The 17,058-nt window shown below is 36.7% G+C and overlaps 1 non-coding gene across 1 annotated transcript; it reads left to right on the top strand.

Annotated features, from left to right (window-relative positions):
* Positions 1-16,551: 16,551 nt before the first annotated feature.
* On the top strand, positions 16,552-16,670 carry LOC148936561 (5S ribosomal RNA). The gene has a single exon (XR_016139423.1). It is a non-coding gene; the product is annotated as a 5S ribosomal RNA (ribosomal RNA).
* Positions 16,671-17,058: the final 388 nt, after the last annotated feature.

Here is a 17,058-nt window from a genome sequence, read left to right as displayed (position 1 = left end):
AGAGTTTGCGGCACGAATACGCTTTAAAAAGGGTAGTTCAATAATTAAATGGAAACCAAGAGCGTAAAACCTCTCTAGGGGTCTTCGAGCGCTCTGACATATGGCCAGTACTTTGAGTTGATTCTTTCTCTGCTCGATGAGAGTCCACTACGTCGATCACTCATTCTGTCAGTTTCGCGGCAGGTCGTTCGATATTTCTATTATAGGTCCGAGCACAAAAGTCGCGAAACGACGCGATTGAGAGAAAAGAGGATAGAGATACGAGGGAGAAATTGCGAATTGAGAGGCAAGTTCACCCTCGTGGCAACGAGAGATTTTTCACACCACTCTTCGTTAAAAGAGTGTTGCCGCACCTTTTCCAGATTATATTCCGATTATTAAAACAAAAAAAAAAATGATTGTATCTATAATATATAAAATAATAAAGCGCATATTTTTTAAAAAAGAAAAGCTAAATAAAAGAATTACCATTAAGCTCGTTTTTTAAGTAGAATACTTTTTCTTTCACGAGAGTCAGATCTTTACATTATTTTTCTGATAAAATTTCGCCTTGTTCTTGTATTGCGGAAAAGTTTGCCTTTCAGATTCTATGCTGTTACAAGCGTTTCCTGTTGTACAAGTTTTTGCGTCTTTGTCTCTGTTTGTAAATTTTAGCTTGATGATCAGAAAGAAATGTAGAAAGAGAAACTTTTGCTCGTCTTACTTTTCTTTATTTTAAAATTTCTTTTGTATTAATCGTTAATCCTTAAAAGCTTTATTTACAACGTAATAATGAAAAAAATCGCGACAGAGAAAAGGAAAAGAAGAATTTTTTCAAACATGTTTTCAGTTTTATTTAAATAATTATCTCGTATTTTTAAATATTTGCGACAATGATTTAATAATATTAATGTTTTGTGTGAGTATTGATATTCCTTCTATTCTTCTATTTTTATCTCTCTCTCTTTCTCTCTCTCTTCCATTCTAATTTCGGAGTATTTTGTATCGAGGTATCAGAAAATCATATCGTTACATTTGTCTCACGATAAAGGATTCGCCAAATCTAGTTGTCTCGATTTTATACGCTTTCAATATTTTACGTAAATCGTGTATCATAGAGGTCATTATTTCCCGTTTCTTTCGTCCGCGATATTCTATACGGTTACTCGTAAAGAGAGATTGCTTGCGATTCGATTGTTTTCCCATGTCGGTTCAATATTGCATTTTCTATAATATTGCATTTTCTAGTACCCAGTTTTTTCGTACGCAAAATTACTTATAATTTGTTTCGATGGATATTTGTACGTTTGTGCATTATATATATATATATATATATATATATATATATATATATATATATATATTCGCGCTTAATTATTTATCCTTCGCTGACTGATTGATAGGTTAATAATAGATTTAAAAACGCATCAATAAATTTTGTATAAACCTTGATGGTATCTCGAAAATTACGATCGCACGACGCAGAAACACACGCACGGGACTGCCGAGGGGTGACTGGCAGGGATGAACGTAATTTGAATGACAAAGTTTTGAGATCGAGTTGATCGACGCGAGTCGTAAAGTTAAATAACAAGGCCAGTTCGTATTTGCGATCGTGAAGATGTCGGAGTTACGTCGACTGCCGTATAAGAAGAGCGATTTTATGTAGGTTTTTTTAGGGAGCATCGCGGTGAAATGAGGGTCGAAGATCCTCTTATCGAGTAACAAGTGGCCTCAACGAAGAGCCTGCAATCATGTTCGTGGCGCTTAGGTGTAAAAAGGAAGGCAGAGTTAACGTTTCTACGGTCTACAATAGCGCAAGAAGATTGCTCGCAACGCACGAATAAATAAATTCCAGGTAAGGGTTGACAATTTATATGATATTGTAAATTGTAAGTAAAATATTATCTATTATCATGGGCATATCCAGCAGAGAGGAGGGGAAATTAAGAAATTAGGAGGTTCAATCTCCCTGAAATTAAAAAAAAAATTAAAGTAAAATTATGATTTTGAAAAATCTAATATTTTTCTTCAAAATCGGGACTAAAGGATATTCTAATCTGTAAGATAACAAAAAAAGGAATTCATTTGTACAAAGAATTGCTGTTTATGTGTTAACGGAATTGATAATAACCTTCTCGAAAAAAATCGAGACAAATGATAATGCAAATAATTTTTTCAATAAATTAAATGTCATCGCAATTTTGTTGATAACAAACAAATCGCCCGGGGCAATCTGGGCTTAATCTGGCGATGCAGCTTTACGCGTTATGCTCTTTACGTGGCGAAACGCGGTCGGATGATGCAAAAAGCTACGCTTCGCTCCGCGTACGTTCCCGGCGTGCGAAATTGCGTATTTCGCCGTTAACCCAGCGCACTCTCGCATAGCGAAAGTGATATCGATCGTGGTCGCGGATACTCGGTGCTCGAAGCGAGCAATCGTCTAAAATCAGAACGCAGCGGTCGGCGGCGGTGTTGCATATAACATCGGCGGCAGCAGCAACAGGCGACTTCTGGCCGGCGCGGAGTAGGTCGACTTCGACTTCCTTTCTCTCTCTTTCTCTTCCTCTCTCTCTCTCTCTCTCTCTCTCTCTCTCTCTCTCTCTCTCATGCTCCTCCTCTCCCGTTTCCTCTGTCTCCCATGTCTATTCCAATTTCCATTTTGCAGACAGGGAGATAGGCAGACAAGTAGACAGACAGACAGGCAGGCAGGCAGGCAGGCAGGCAGGCAGGCAGGCAGACAGGCAGACAGGCAGGCAGGTTGCCACGATATTGCCTCTCTTTCCGTGTATATGTGATGTATTGATTGGAAGCTGGGGCTACAGGTGGCTTTTCGGCGCTTGCGCCATGCAGAGGATATGAATAAGCTCCCTTATTAAAATACCCCATGAACTTAGCGAGGCAATCGTTATCTGAGAGTCCGCAGTCGCCTTTCTTCTCTCTTTCCCTTCTCCTCCCTCTCTCTCTCTCTCTCTCTCTCTCTCTCTCTCTCTCTCTTTCTCTCTCTTTCTCTCTTCTCTTTCGTTTTTTTTTTTTTACCGTCGTCAAATCCTTCACCAGCCCTCGAGGACTTACCAGCGGTTTGGGATGCGCGTCATACGAGACACGTGTGATTTCTCGTATGACGCAGGGGGATGGCAAGACAAACAGACGTGCGTTTCGTCGAGTGAAAAGGAAGCCAAGACAAATTCGAAGCTTTCGCGCCCCACATGAACGATCGATCTCGCTTGCTCCCGTTGCGCTTTCCGCTCGCTTATTCCGCTCGCTGCCGGACGAAGGCAAACGATGGCAGGGCCGGCTGTGTGCGAGCGAGTTAGCATATATCCCTGGAGGTATATCGGTCGGGCATGCCGTTTCGCCGTATATAAAACTTCGCTACGTATACAAAGACATAATATCTGTCAATATCAGTTTTTTTGGGACATATGACGATTTCGTCACGCCATATGACATCTTTTAAAAAGATATGAAATGTATGTCATCCTGTGAATGTTTCCAGATATAATTGAACGAGACGGTTATAAATCAAGTTGAGAAAGTGGGTTTTTCATTTGTCATTTGTTTAAATTGAACCATAAATGTAACCATAAATCTATTATTTTAAAAAATTGTCAAGATAAATTTGCACTTACATACTCGCGTATTTCTGTATATATAATAATAATAATATCGCGTGTCAATATAATGAAGTAAAGAATAGTCAGAATATTTCGACATTAATATGGCGCTTCTTTTCCGATTAGTAATTTACATTGAGTCTCTCTCTCTCTCTCTCTCTCTCTCTCTCTCTCTCTCTCTCTCTATTTCTTTAATCTTCTTCAGTTCTGGAATAGCACTTCAGAGAGTGCAAGGTGCTCGCAGCCATCTCTGAGGAAAAGGCCGTATTTCAATCGGTCGCGCTTTTTTTCTTCTCCTCTCGCGTTGCTCGCCGTTGGCTGGTTTCAGATTCTCTCTTTTTCGTTCTTTCGTCTTTCGGGAGCAGGTGGAACGTCGTCGGCGTGCTAATGGACGAGCGAGTCTCGCGCGGACATGAAAGATTCACGAGCGGACGCACCTCGCCGTCGCAACTTTTTAATTAGACGATTTTTCCGAGGTCATAGCCGCGAATGGACGCGACGCATAATTGATGTGTCGTCGCTTCCATTGGGCAGCCGGCAAACGCGTCGCCGATTTCCCATGACGAGATGAACGTAATCTGATTTGACAAGAGTATTTTGACGGAGAGATGGAAAAAGGTGCATTTGATATACAGAAATTTGACGCATTATATCAAATTGATTTTTTTCCGACTTCTCTTTGACTCCACTTGTTCCGAATTGTCGAATTCGCGTAAATATCTTTAGACAAAGGCAAAAGTTTCTCGAAGTTTCTTCTTGTGTCATGCGCAATGTTTATTGTGTACTGTTTAATTTTAATTTCATCTGTAATTAATCGTCGTTAAAGATTTACATAAGTAAATTTAAATCAAAAGAATCATATGTATTTTGTTTACATAAATTTTGCTAAAATTTATCTCGCAAATTTCAATCACTTATAGTGTGGAAAAATTAACGTTTTGATTAAACTTTCTATTAAAGGAGAAATTTTAAAATTTAAGCTAAGTTTAAAAAAGGTAATTCTTCTTCTCTCATCGTTCAACGTAGATGATCAATTTTACGGTACACGCAAGTCGCTTTTCCTTTGCTTCGGTTGATCAGGAATTCGTCGCATAAATACGCCTTTAACTCTCTGTCGCGATTTCTTTCTTTTTCAGCGTCTAGATGCGCTGCCGGTATACTCGATTTACGGACTTAGCTCATCCATTACAGAACACGTAGCCTGCCGGTCTGTAACGGTTTTAGTACCTTTTAGTACGATGCTAAAGTTTGATTCATTGCCGCAGTCTATGCAAACGAAATCGCACCTGAGAGCTACCATTTGCACTGCTGTATATTTGGCAAATGAGCAAATGTTTACGCTGCGTCTTGGAAACAAAGATTTAATGCCCTAGTTACGCGGCGCTGAAATTAAACCTGACCCTATGACTACGTAGCAACTTAATTTCTTCACATTTGTTTTGAAGGTGCTAATTATGCATAAATTATAAAACCAGCAAAATCAGTTTTCTCATAAATCATGAGAAATATTCTGCAGTTGAGAGAAATTTCAAAATTTTACAGGGAGAAATAACTTCTATTAGAATTAGATATGCTTACAGAGAATACACTTATAAGATAAATTTTTCTTACGTATATTATAGTTGTAAGTAAAAAAAATGCAGTTGCACAATACGTCCTTAGAGAGGATATACTTGATTACATAAAGAAATCTTGAGAAAGATTGTAGAAATATCTGCACAGTTTACGGACAATATTAATTAATTAAGATGTTACAATGACAGTGTCTTGCAAATGGAGATGCGGACGTCCTCTCGAGAATATTATCGATAAACGACGACGATTCCCTCAGCAAAATGTCAGCAGGAATTTAATCAAGAGACAATGGCTTCTTCTTGATGTTGCGCTTTACAGAAATGAATATCTCGAAACGAGAATATATGCTTTCAAATGTGCTTTAAGCGATGCGATAATTATCTAGATTTTCGATTTCAATCTAATTTTTGTTACGTTTTTAAACGACCAAAATTGTCTAATTGACAAAATTTTTTTATACGTTAAGTTCTTCATATTTTTTTTTACACGAATAGAAAAAAATTGATTTATATGTTTGACAAAATTTTTAATTGTTTGTCATACTGCGGAGGACTCGATTTTATTTTTCCGTTGCTGTTATAGCAACGGAGAAGAATGGAATTGAAGCGTATAATATTAATGCTTCTCTATCATTGCTTCTAGTAATTGGTCGCAAATTCTACTTTTCTCGTATTCTGATCTTATTATGTTTCGATTATTAATGTCATATTTATATTAAAGAAATGATGTGTTATTGCGAACAAATATAAATCTTTCGAGCAATTAGAAGCGGAGGAATATAAGAAATCACCTGTAACAAAAGCTTCTTATTAATTTTCCCGATGTCCAAAATTACGAGCGTAATTTGTTGATATTGAGAAGCTGATTTTAAGGCATTTTTTTAGGGCACGGACATTTCCCATCATTATTTCCTTTCCTTGTACGATCCTCGGAGATTGTATTCTTCTACGAGGAACAGTTGAGAAAATGGTCGATTTTGTCTCCTGTAAATTACAGTATCGGATCCACTATAAATGAGCTCGTGTGTAATAAAATGAGTCCGTTACAATTTTATGATGCCTTCTTGTTTCATCAGATAGCCAGTTTGTCGCGTTTCGAAGACGCAACAACGCGTCACGCTAAATGCGAAATTTATCAGATTAATTAAATTTAACAGGAAAATGTTGGAAACTGTGAACACGTATAACTAATATAATTAAAAACTTCCCCGAAATAATGGGGATTCTGACGCACGTATCGAATGCGTAATAATTATTTTACCTCGCTGGAAAACAAAAAAGTTCATTAATCTTATGAAGATTGAAAAATGGTAATACGCTTGTAATACGTCTTGGCAATCTCTCAATTATATTACCGGAGCGGTCCCCGATGCCTTGGCGCAATTAAGATTTTAGCGTACTATAAACGCGGACATTAGCAGCAATTTTCACAGAGGGATATCTCGAGAAATCTCTATCGTTAGAGAATCCATTTTCTCGGCAAAAGACAGTCGTCTGATGAGTTTGCTTCGTGTAACCACTATTTATTGTATCTTGATTGGATAATTAAATAAAATTTTCATGTATGTAATAATAAGGCTCTCACGAGCCCTTTGAATTTGAATGACAAAATGTTCTCGACGCGTTAATCAACACAAATTCGACTTTGCCAGTCAATATAAAAATTTTTGACGTCACTTATATCATCAATTTTTAAAAGAGCGCTTCGAAAGATATAAAACTCTGAAACTTTTAATAACTTTAGATGATTTTTGTTAGTTCAACAAAGGCAAATATTTATTTATTTATTTATTTATTTTTTTGACAATTAGAATGTAGAAGCTTAAGAAGCAAAACTTTGTAATTAAAGTTTGAATAAATTTTATCTTTTCAGTATTTTAATTCGTTTACTTCGATTACTAAGATATATAATTTTTAGATTTTAATCAAGAAGTTATAACAAACCTCATCCTTACGATTTCCCTTGATTGGTTTCGAATTCATCAAAGACATGAACATCGTTAAAAGTTTGATGTTCAATACTTTATATCTTTTTGACTGATCGTTTGTGGAAAACATTATAATAATATAAATTGTGGAAACATTATGATAATATAAATTGTACATATATAACTACGTTAAAGATTATTGTTAACTTTATAATTACAATTTATCTGTGAAAATTTCACGTCCTTTTGAATTTTGTATGTTGAAACGAGTGAAAAAAAGTAAATATAAATACGGGTACCAGGTTGTACAATTAATTAATTGTCGATGTAGTAACATTTGGTATATTTCAGGTAAAATATCGTGCATACTCAATATAGCAATATCGTTCGGCGTACGCTATATAATGTTGTGTAATTAATGATCAAATATTTGCTTACTTTACGCGATATTAATTCTTTATTGTATTGGAATTCTCTTTTCGACGTGAAGAAATTAAATGAATTCATTTTTCGCTTATTATAGTTGAATATGAGAGGAAAAGAGAAAGAGCTTAATGAAAATAATGACGCATGGCGCGCATAAACGCGCGAGACAATCGAGTAAAATATTTTCTATGGTGTTATTATTAACATAAATTAAACCTCTGGGACTGTAACAAATTTGTGATATAATTTTTAACAATGTGTGTTTACCACACATACACACACACACACACACACACACACACACACACACCACACCACACACACACACGAATCCGTATGATAGAATATGGTAAAAACGTGCCCATGTATCACAGTTTATATTTCAATCGTTGAAAATCATGGTAAACGCACAGAGCCGTATAATTGTTTCCAATCAACGAGATGCATTGTTAGAATTCCATCGCGTGGATTCATGTAATAGGTATTTTTTCCACTTATGCCATCTCACGGAAATTTTATTTTAAATATGCCTAGTAAATTATGAAAATATATTTCTCAGGGACTCGGACAAAATAAATTTCGAAGTGACGGTTACAGTAATAAAATATATTCATAACTAATCCTAACTTTTGCGTTGAAATTTAATTAAAGTTTTCCTGGAAATGGACGTTCTCCCCAAACGTTTTCGCCGAAATTCCTCGAAGCGGGGATAAAAATTGATCCTACCCCTCGATAGCTCGGAAGAAAACACATTTTTGTCTACGCACGAAACATTTATTCGCGTGTTATGTTATGCCATTGCAAGACCGAGATCCCTCCGCGTTTTCCCAGCCGCCACGTCCGCCTATCAGTTCTGAGGAGAGAGAGAGAGAGAGAGAGAGAGAGAGAGAGAGAGAGAGAGAGAGAGCCTCATCCCTTCATCGGTCTCCAGCCACCCTCCATCCGCCACCGTTCAACCCCCGCCCGCGCCCCCGCCCCCTCGCCGGCCGTGTGTACACGTAAACGCAGAGGGGATGGAAGGCACGTCTGCGCGATGAGGACCAGGATAGGAGTGAGCCTCTTTCGCGGGGGATCCGACGTGCTTTTCCACCCTCGGCGACGACAGTCCTGCCGCACCGCCAAACCGTACCACACAATCGTGAGTAAATTTGCACACTCGCTGATTCTCTCGTTCATTCCTCCACTTTCTCTCTCTCTCTCTCTCTCTCTCCCTCTCTCTCTCTCTCTCTCTCTCTCTCTCTCTTTCTCTCTTGCCGTTTTCTATGGTGCCCCCGGCGATTATCTTTGTCTTCTCTCGTTTTGCCTCTCCATTTTCTCTCTCTTTTTTTTTTCCTTCGTCCTCCTCGACTTTCTCCACTTCTCATCTTTCGATATTCATCGTCGCGATCTTATCTCTCGTACACCTGGTGTTTGCGGAAGGGTCTCGTGGTACGCGCCGGCAAAGTTTTTCGCCGTTTGGTTTGCGCGCCGGAAGACATCGGGTGAAATGCGCTTCCGCGATGCCGTTTACACGGCGGTTTGCCGAAATAACCGAGAGACAATCGACTAGAGAAAGAGAGAGAGAGAGAGAGAGAAGGGAGAGAGGGGGAGAGAGAGAGAGAGAGAGAGAGAGAGAGAGAGAGAGAGAGAGAGAGAGAGAGAGAGAGAGAGAGAGAGAACTTTGGAGCGTTGGTAATACGCGAGTTATAAAGTCTCTTTTATTTCCTTGATCGAAACTTACCGCTGTAAATCTTACCGGAGTAATTTGAAAGTTTACACGCTGAATCATAGGATATTGCGCGAAAGAGTTTCATGTTATTTGCCATTATTAAGTCAGAAATTATTTTAGACTTTAAACGAGGAGCGAGGACTTTAGAAAATGAGATTAGAGTAGCGAATAACGTGCGAGTCGTAAAGCTTCGTTTGCTTTGTTCCAAACTTGCTGCTGCAAGTTTTTTTATCGGCGGCAAATCGTTCGCTGAAGCGGTCTTACAGTTAAGTGCTGTGTAAAAACACTTTTATATCATTTATCATCATATACAAAGAAAACGATTCTTGAGACTCATGTAAATTGCGCGTGTATATTATTTGCTTCTTTTAATTTAATATCATTAACTTACATTTCTAAAAAAATGCGTTGAAAAATGATTATGCGAAAAAGACTTTTTTAAAAACATTTTTTCATTTATTTTTTTTTTTATTTTACTCATTATAATATGTTAAATTAATATAATTATTTTCTTACATGTATTTGTTGAATTTTGCCGAGTTTAAGAGTTTAATTATTTGACTAGAAAATGCTATATACAGTTTTGTATAATATAACACTCACATAAGAGAAAAGAGACAATTTTGAAAATTTAAAGAAAATAAATCTTCTTTTGAGTAAATCTTATTTGGGAAATATCGGACGGGAAGTATCTTTCTAAATCACGACGATGGATGTACATGGAGATCTTAAGATATTATCGATCGTGCCGGTTATCCGATAAGCTAAACTCAGGTAAAGTTAGTAATAAAGTCTTCGTGGAAAATATTTTCAAACTCTAGTAACGCTCGTAAACTAGCTTTATATATTAGAAACATAGTTAATTGATTATCTATATTTGGCCAATTTGCCACAACTCATATGTTTTTTTATTTCTCAAAAATTATTCAAAAAAGCAATATATATAAATATCTAATTTATATTTCTATGCCACATTCTATATATTTTAACTCTAAATAAAAGCAAAAAAAAAAAAAAAGAAACAAAATTTATATTACGAAAAATATAAAAGACATCAAGTACCATGTAAAATATAAATAAAAAATTTGAAATATTTTTTTTTTTAGCTTTTAACATAACATGCCTTGATATAGTTTTACAAAATAAATAAATATAAAGTAGGATATAAGTATCGATGATAGAGTTTTAAAAATTGTTAAACTTATATAAGAAATTGTAATTTGAATGAAAAGATCATGCGCCTCGGGAACTGTATCGACAAGGCTAGCGTGAAAAAATTACGAATAAAACGAAATTAAAAAAGAGCTTTAATTTTGATATGCACATGCTACGTTCCACGAGATCGTGTCACGCGAATGATTTGGTCAATTATAGTAGCGTAAAAATTTTATCGTGAATGTATCGCGCTACAACGGTAATATCTCGCGTTTTATCGCTAAAGTAGATAAAGAAATAAGAAATTTTTGCTTCGACAAATACGGCCGTAGTTGTCGGAAGTTCCGGATGATCAAGGAAATGAAATTGAGACAAGCGCGAGATTATGTTACGGCAATGTATCGCGATATCCCTTTTTTTTCAACGTAGAAAAAAACAACCTGACCACGTCTACCACGAGTCCCACTTCCGTTAAAATTCATAAGATCTATCTATGTATACAGTTTGTTAAAATTCATAAGAACATCTTCATGCATTATATGCGAAATATTATACAGAGTGTCCCAAAACCGTTGGATAACCTTTAACTTTGTGGTTTTATGAAAAATAGTCGATTTTTTTTTTTTTAGCAAGAGTAGTGAGAAAGTTATTATCTACAATCTTTTAACGTTTTTGCGCGTTTTTATAATTTTAAATTAAAACTTTATTAAAATAAAAAATACGTGAAATTATAAAAAATTATACATTATTAAAAAATTATATTTTGCGATGTTAATTTTTACTTTAAAACTTAGTCAGAAAGTACTGTATTTTCAATCGCAAATTAATAATTAATCTAAAATTATTATAGTTAAGGACAAATCTGATTTTTTTGGGATACCCTAGATACACAAATCGAAAGCTTGGACCCCTTGATACGTTGTTCCCCTGAGTATGTTTATCTAAATGTGAATCACATGGTAAATATCTAAGCACCAAATCCCACTTATGTATGCGGTCGTTACAGTTATCCTGAAAGACAAAATATTCTTCTAAAATGTGAGAGATATACGAGAGATATACTGCATATAGCCCATACATGTAAAATATCTGAAATTTCACGGACAATATAATCTGTAACTATAATTATGCGTGGTTAACTCTCAACTATTATGGTTGAAGCAAAAGCAATTATGTTAACGTCGCTTAAGCGAATCGGACTAATCGCGACAGAGAAATGGCGCAGTATTTTGTATTAATTGCTTTTAATAATTCGCCTTCATGGCCGAACAGATGAAAGTGGGTCATGCATAACTGGGGGGGGGGAGGGGGGAGGGGGAGGGAGGGTTATATATGGAGAAGAAATTGGAAAAAAAAAAACAACCAGATGAAAGGCTTTTAGTACCGAGATAAAATATCTACGTTGGGATCGGTTTTGACACTATCATAATAATTGGGGGTTAAAACACACGCGGCTGGTCATAGGCGATTGCTAATTCTGAATTCACCTTCTGTAACAAACAATTGATTACACGCGTATCAGCTCGGATAGAATATCACGGAATATTGTGGCAGGTAGATATAATATGCGTCTGTACACAAAACACGATATAGATTACCGATAATAATTGTTCGACGAAAATTCATTGACGCAGGGAGCTTTATGCGAGGGTTAAGCTAATAATACAACGTAATAACGCAATTCTCGCCGGGACTTTGTAAAAGATCATTCAAGTGTCTGCTATTTCGCCGAAACTTACCGCCGCACTGTAAAATCACAAACTGTTTTGTTCCCAGCTGCTATTTGGGGATTTGTTACTGAATAATTAATTGAACGATCAATATTTGTTGGAAACCTTTATGTTAAAATTATTCTCTTTAATATAAATAATTAATCTTCAACTACTGTACTGTAGTAATTATACTGTAGTGATAGGCAATCGTGTGTATATTGACGTTGACTTGATAATAAATAAATGATATAATTTCTTAATAAAAGTTGGGGGAATACATTCGTATTAGCAAATTCCTTAATTACTATAACTTTCCTTAATTATTATAATGAATAAAAAATATTTTTATTAATAAAATAATAAAAATCTCGGAAAAGAGTGAATAAAAATAAAAAATATTTCGTAATAAAAATATTAGAAAAGAATAGAAAAAGATTAGTTTTATTCCATATTTTCTACAATATTTGCTTTACACGAATATTTCTTTTATTCCATTTTTTGTAGCAATTGAAAATTAATAAAAATATTTAAAAGTTTTTTTTCTATTTAAAAGATTTACATACGTCTCTCAGAATGATAACGTGATTTTAGAATTGGGCAATTTATTATTGATAATTGACGAAATTAAAAAATAAAACCGAAATGATCGTCGATGAAGTTGAACCGTTAAAATTCCCTGTTTATTATTGTATCGAGTAGAGAGTATCGAATAAACGAGATCAAATTGATGCACCAAATGATGGACTCGGTATTTTCAAAATGGATAAAACAGCGATTCGGTCGATTTGCTGGCGATTCATCTAGCTTACTGCTATTTTGAACGGTGTCTATTCTATTTGCCTCCCTCCCATAGGGATTTTGTCCATTTTTGGCGACAATCACTATAACTCATATGTGGGCTATTTTCGAAAAGGTCGGATATTTATATTTATTGTTCAAGACGAGCACAATGCATAGCTAATAAAAGACGTTGCTGCTGACAACGACGACGACGACGACGACGACGACGACGACGACGACGAGGATGAGGGCAACGACAATGACGTACGCGGCAATGCGGTGTATATAACGGATCAGTATCGCAATAACCTGCCAATATTGACTTGATATTTCCGTGATGCATCGCCGGCTCTCCATATCAATACGCAAAATCGCAGACAAATATTGACTAGAAAATATTATGTCGTCACAGGTTGGTTGGATGACTTTATTGATAGATGAGCAGTTGGGTAAATAAGGATAACGTAATGTCTCTCGGACGCATCTCCCTTCGAATTCCGTCCGACAAACGATCGTACGTACGGAGAGCACCGAGAGAACGGTGCAAACCGGTTTATTTTATTTCAACTAACGGAAATCATTTCTATGGAAAATATTTCTACAATGGAATCCCTTATAGAGATTTTATATCGCTCTCTCTCTCTCTCTCTCTCTCTCTCTCTCTCTCTCTCTCTCTCTCTCTCTCTCTCTCTCTCTCTCGATACATAATACACGCGGATCCAAAAGTTAAAAGCTCGAGGCATAAATTTGTAGAATTTTAATCAGAGATTTATCCCCGTGTTTACAATTTTCATCATTTCTATGGCGCGCCGCACGATTTGAAGAGATCTTTGATCGATGATGTCGGTCGGTCGGTAAAGAGACGAGGTTTGTTCTGTTAACGATAGAAAAAGACGGATGCAATTTATGACGCGTCTTTTATTGCTCTCCTTCGCCACCCTTCATCATCTCGTTGGATGGCATCCGATCTGCCGAATCAGCCGTGATAAGAGCGTGGCACGTGTCGCGCCGATGGATTCGTTTCCGGCGAAATGAGTAGAGATCTCCGCGACGGCGACGGGGACGGCTGACGAAGGAAGAAATATGCCAATCGTGAGGTGCAGGGATATCGACAATCTATTCCTTGTTGGCTCGTATCCTTTTGCATCGCCCGCTCTCACCCCCCCTCCCCCCCCCCGGCAATCTCATCCTCGGCAGAGGCCCCCCCCCCCCGGCCCCGAACGGGCCGTCGTTGAATATAAATTTAAGGATCAGTCTGGCGAAACGACGAAAAAGGCGATGTTTTAAAGTTAGGACGAGTTAAGCCGAGAGCACACAGACGTTTCTGAATATGAAAATATCGATCGGGCGACTACGAAGAGTAATGCCTCTGTAAATGAGAGACGCCGGGAAATCTGTCTGAGGGAGGTCACGTTACATTTGCGCAGAGATTTTTCATAGACGAGGTAAACGAGATGCTATTCTTACTGCGCAGTGAAATGATGTATGACTCCCGCCTGTGGTATAGTGTCGATCGCATTATAGATTCTGTCATGTTTGTTCATAAATTATTACCTCCCATATTGTATAGATTCGAAGGGAGAATTTAGCATCTATTCGTTAATCAACATTCATATTTGCATTATGCTTTCGTCGCGGTGTACATACTTCTCGCAACAAAGCACATTTTGTTTCGCGATGAAATAAAGACTGACTTTTTTTTTTTTTTTTTCAACATTAACCGAGAAATATTAGCAGAGAAGTAGCGCAAAAGTATCGTGTAAATTATGTAATATGAAAAATTAAAACGTGAAATTATTTCGCGAAATAATTTATTTTCGAGTCATTGCAAAATGTAGCGAGTGCCCGAGGCGTATTTCCTGCGGCATGAAAGTTCGTTTTCCAAAAATTCTCATGCATGTGTGTACTAACGAGTATTGTACATCGACCTGTTTTCGTTTTTTTATGGCGAATATTGACTGTTAACGATCCTTTTCTTTTTTTCCTTTAAATATAAAGTATGCGCAATTCAGTCGCAAACATGTAATAAATTTACAAGGAAGAAGCATTAAATACAAAAACATAGTTTCGTGACAAATGGATTCTAAAGATCTTTAAAAAATTTTTGAGATTTTAAACGTAAAATGATAAAATATTAAGACAGTTGGAATTTCGAGTTCAATGCAAGATGATTAGATGTCCAAATTTTAGTAAGGAGATGTCAAGATATTTTATAAACTTTCGCTCTATCAAGATAAAAACATCTTTTATACATTTGTGTATCTTTTACAGAAGAAATGATATAAAAATAATTGACGAATATTTTACTAAAAGTTAAAAAGATACATTTCGACAAACATTCTTTATTTATGGTAATCTTTAGCAAAAATTTAAAAAAAAAAAGGATAAAAATTAAAGTATTTTATACATTTTTCGAAAAATAAAATATTTAGAGAAAAAAAAAACTTTTCGTTTTTGAAGCTTTTAATATAACAAAGCTTTTCTGTGAAACATATTTTTATCTTATTTTTGCCATCGGATTCGTGTCTGTAGACCTCAGAATCAAAAATATCCCGATCGATAAATGCATGTTCATTATTTCGAGTTAATCTGCAATGTGCCGCGAAGTTTATCGAAATCGAAGAGGAGAGAATTCATTCGCGCCGTTTTCGTCCGTTATAGCTCCTTTCCCTCGCGTATATAAACCGCTTGTGATATCCAACGGCACTTTATACCTGGCGAGACGAACTCGATTTGCTGAGAGCGAAGTTGCGTTATACGCAGGTGTCGCATCCGGCGGTGGTCCGGCCGAAGTATTGTTCGCTGTGAAAAGCAAAAGCGAATTGCGCCCCGGTTTCGCTTCGGTATCGACCGCTTAGGCTCGTCGCTATATCCCGCCACTGTGTTGCAGATTCCGTTTATGCAATGGTGTTTGCGATGCGACAGCTTCGCGAGCGTAAGCTCGCGTCTATAGACGCGGATCGGCGATAGGATGCATAAAGGATAGCGGGCACAATGAAACACGCGTTTCTACGCGGGGATTATATTGCACGTAGCTTGTATGACGGCAATCAACAACGTAATCGTAATGCATTAACAATAAAGCCAAAGCGCGATACGTTTATTAAAATGAGCCTTCGGGGCTCATCAATCGAGGCTCCGTACGTCAATTATGACGATCCTAAATTATCCTCTTCTTTCCTCCATTGTAATCCTCCATTGTAAATTGATTGTTCAAGTTCTTTCGCACTGTAAAGTAAAAACAGCTTTATTTTTATATTTACGTACATATGTATGTACGCAGGGTATTTGTTTTGTAAGCCGCGTGATCTTAATTTATTAAAAAAAAAAAAAACTTTATTTGCGCGAATTTTACGATAATAATTATTTATAACTATTATTGTAAGATATTACTATATAATATTATACTATTATACTATATACTAGTATATATAATATTATACTATTTTAGATTTATATCTAGCCGAATAGCATTGGGTATTGTTACAAAGTCTAGAACTTACCAAGTCGGAACTGCCTACATTTTCTTTTTTTGAGCGATATTATATAAAGTCGTTTTCTAGAACACTCTGGTCAAAGATATAGAAGTTTTATCGAAAAATTCTAAACTAATACTACTAAACTAAAATTCCTAAGCACGTATTAAATATACATTTACAGAACACATTTGTCGACAACATCCATACTGCGCTGGAATCACCAGTTCTCGTCCGATCACTGAAGTTAAGCGGCGCTAGGCACGGTTAGTACTTGGATGGGTGACCACTTGGGAACACCGTGTGACGTTGTCACTACTTTTTTTTTTTTTTTTTAAGGCAACACCCATACCACTGAAATCAGTTTACATGTATCACGCGAATCACAGTTACATAAATTTCTGCTCTAATAAATCTGTTGTACGACATTCGTACGGCTTCGTCGCGTTATCGTGACGCTGCGAAAGTAATCTTTCGAAAAGCAACGAGTTACGAGCATTTATGTAACGCGGATGCCTCGCGAGAGCGCGAGCCGAGAGTCGTCGCGCTTCTTCTTTGATCGACGATGCGAGATCAAAGCTCGGTTCTTTCCGAAGCGTGGCCCTTGTTATTACGGCGCATAAACATACACCTCGGCATTCTCTCGAGGTCGTTTCTAGCTGTATGTACATTACGCCGAATAACGGCGTGCAACCATAATAAT

The sequence above is a fragment of the Pogonomyrmex barbatus genome, unplaced genomic scaffold, assembly GCF_055798465.1.
Source record: "Pogonomyrmex barbatus isolate J1 unplaced genomic scaffold, ASM5579846v1 scaffold2, whole genome shotgun sequence".
NCBI classification, from domain to species: Eukaryota; Metazoa; Arthropoda; class Insecta; order Hymenoptera; family Formicidae; genus Pogonomyrmex; species Pogonomyrmex barbatus.
This window is presented reverse-complemented; position numbering and strand designations above follow the sequence as displayed.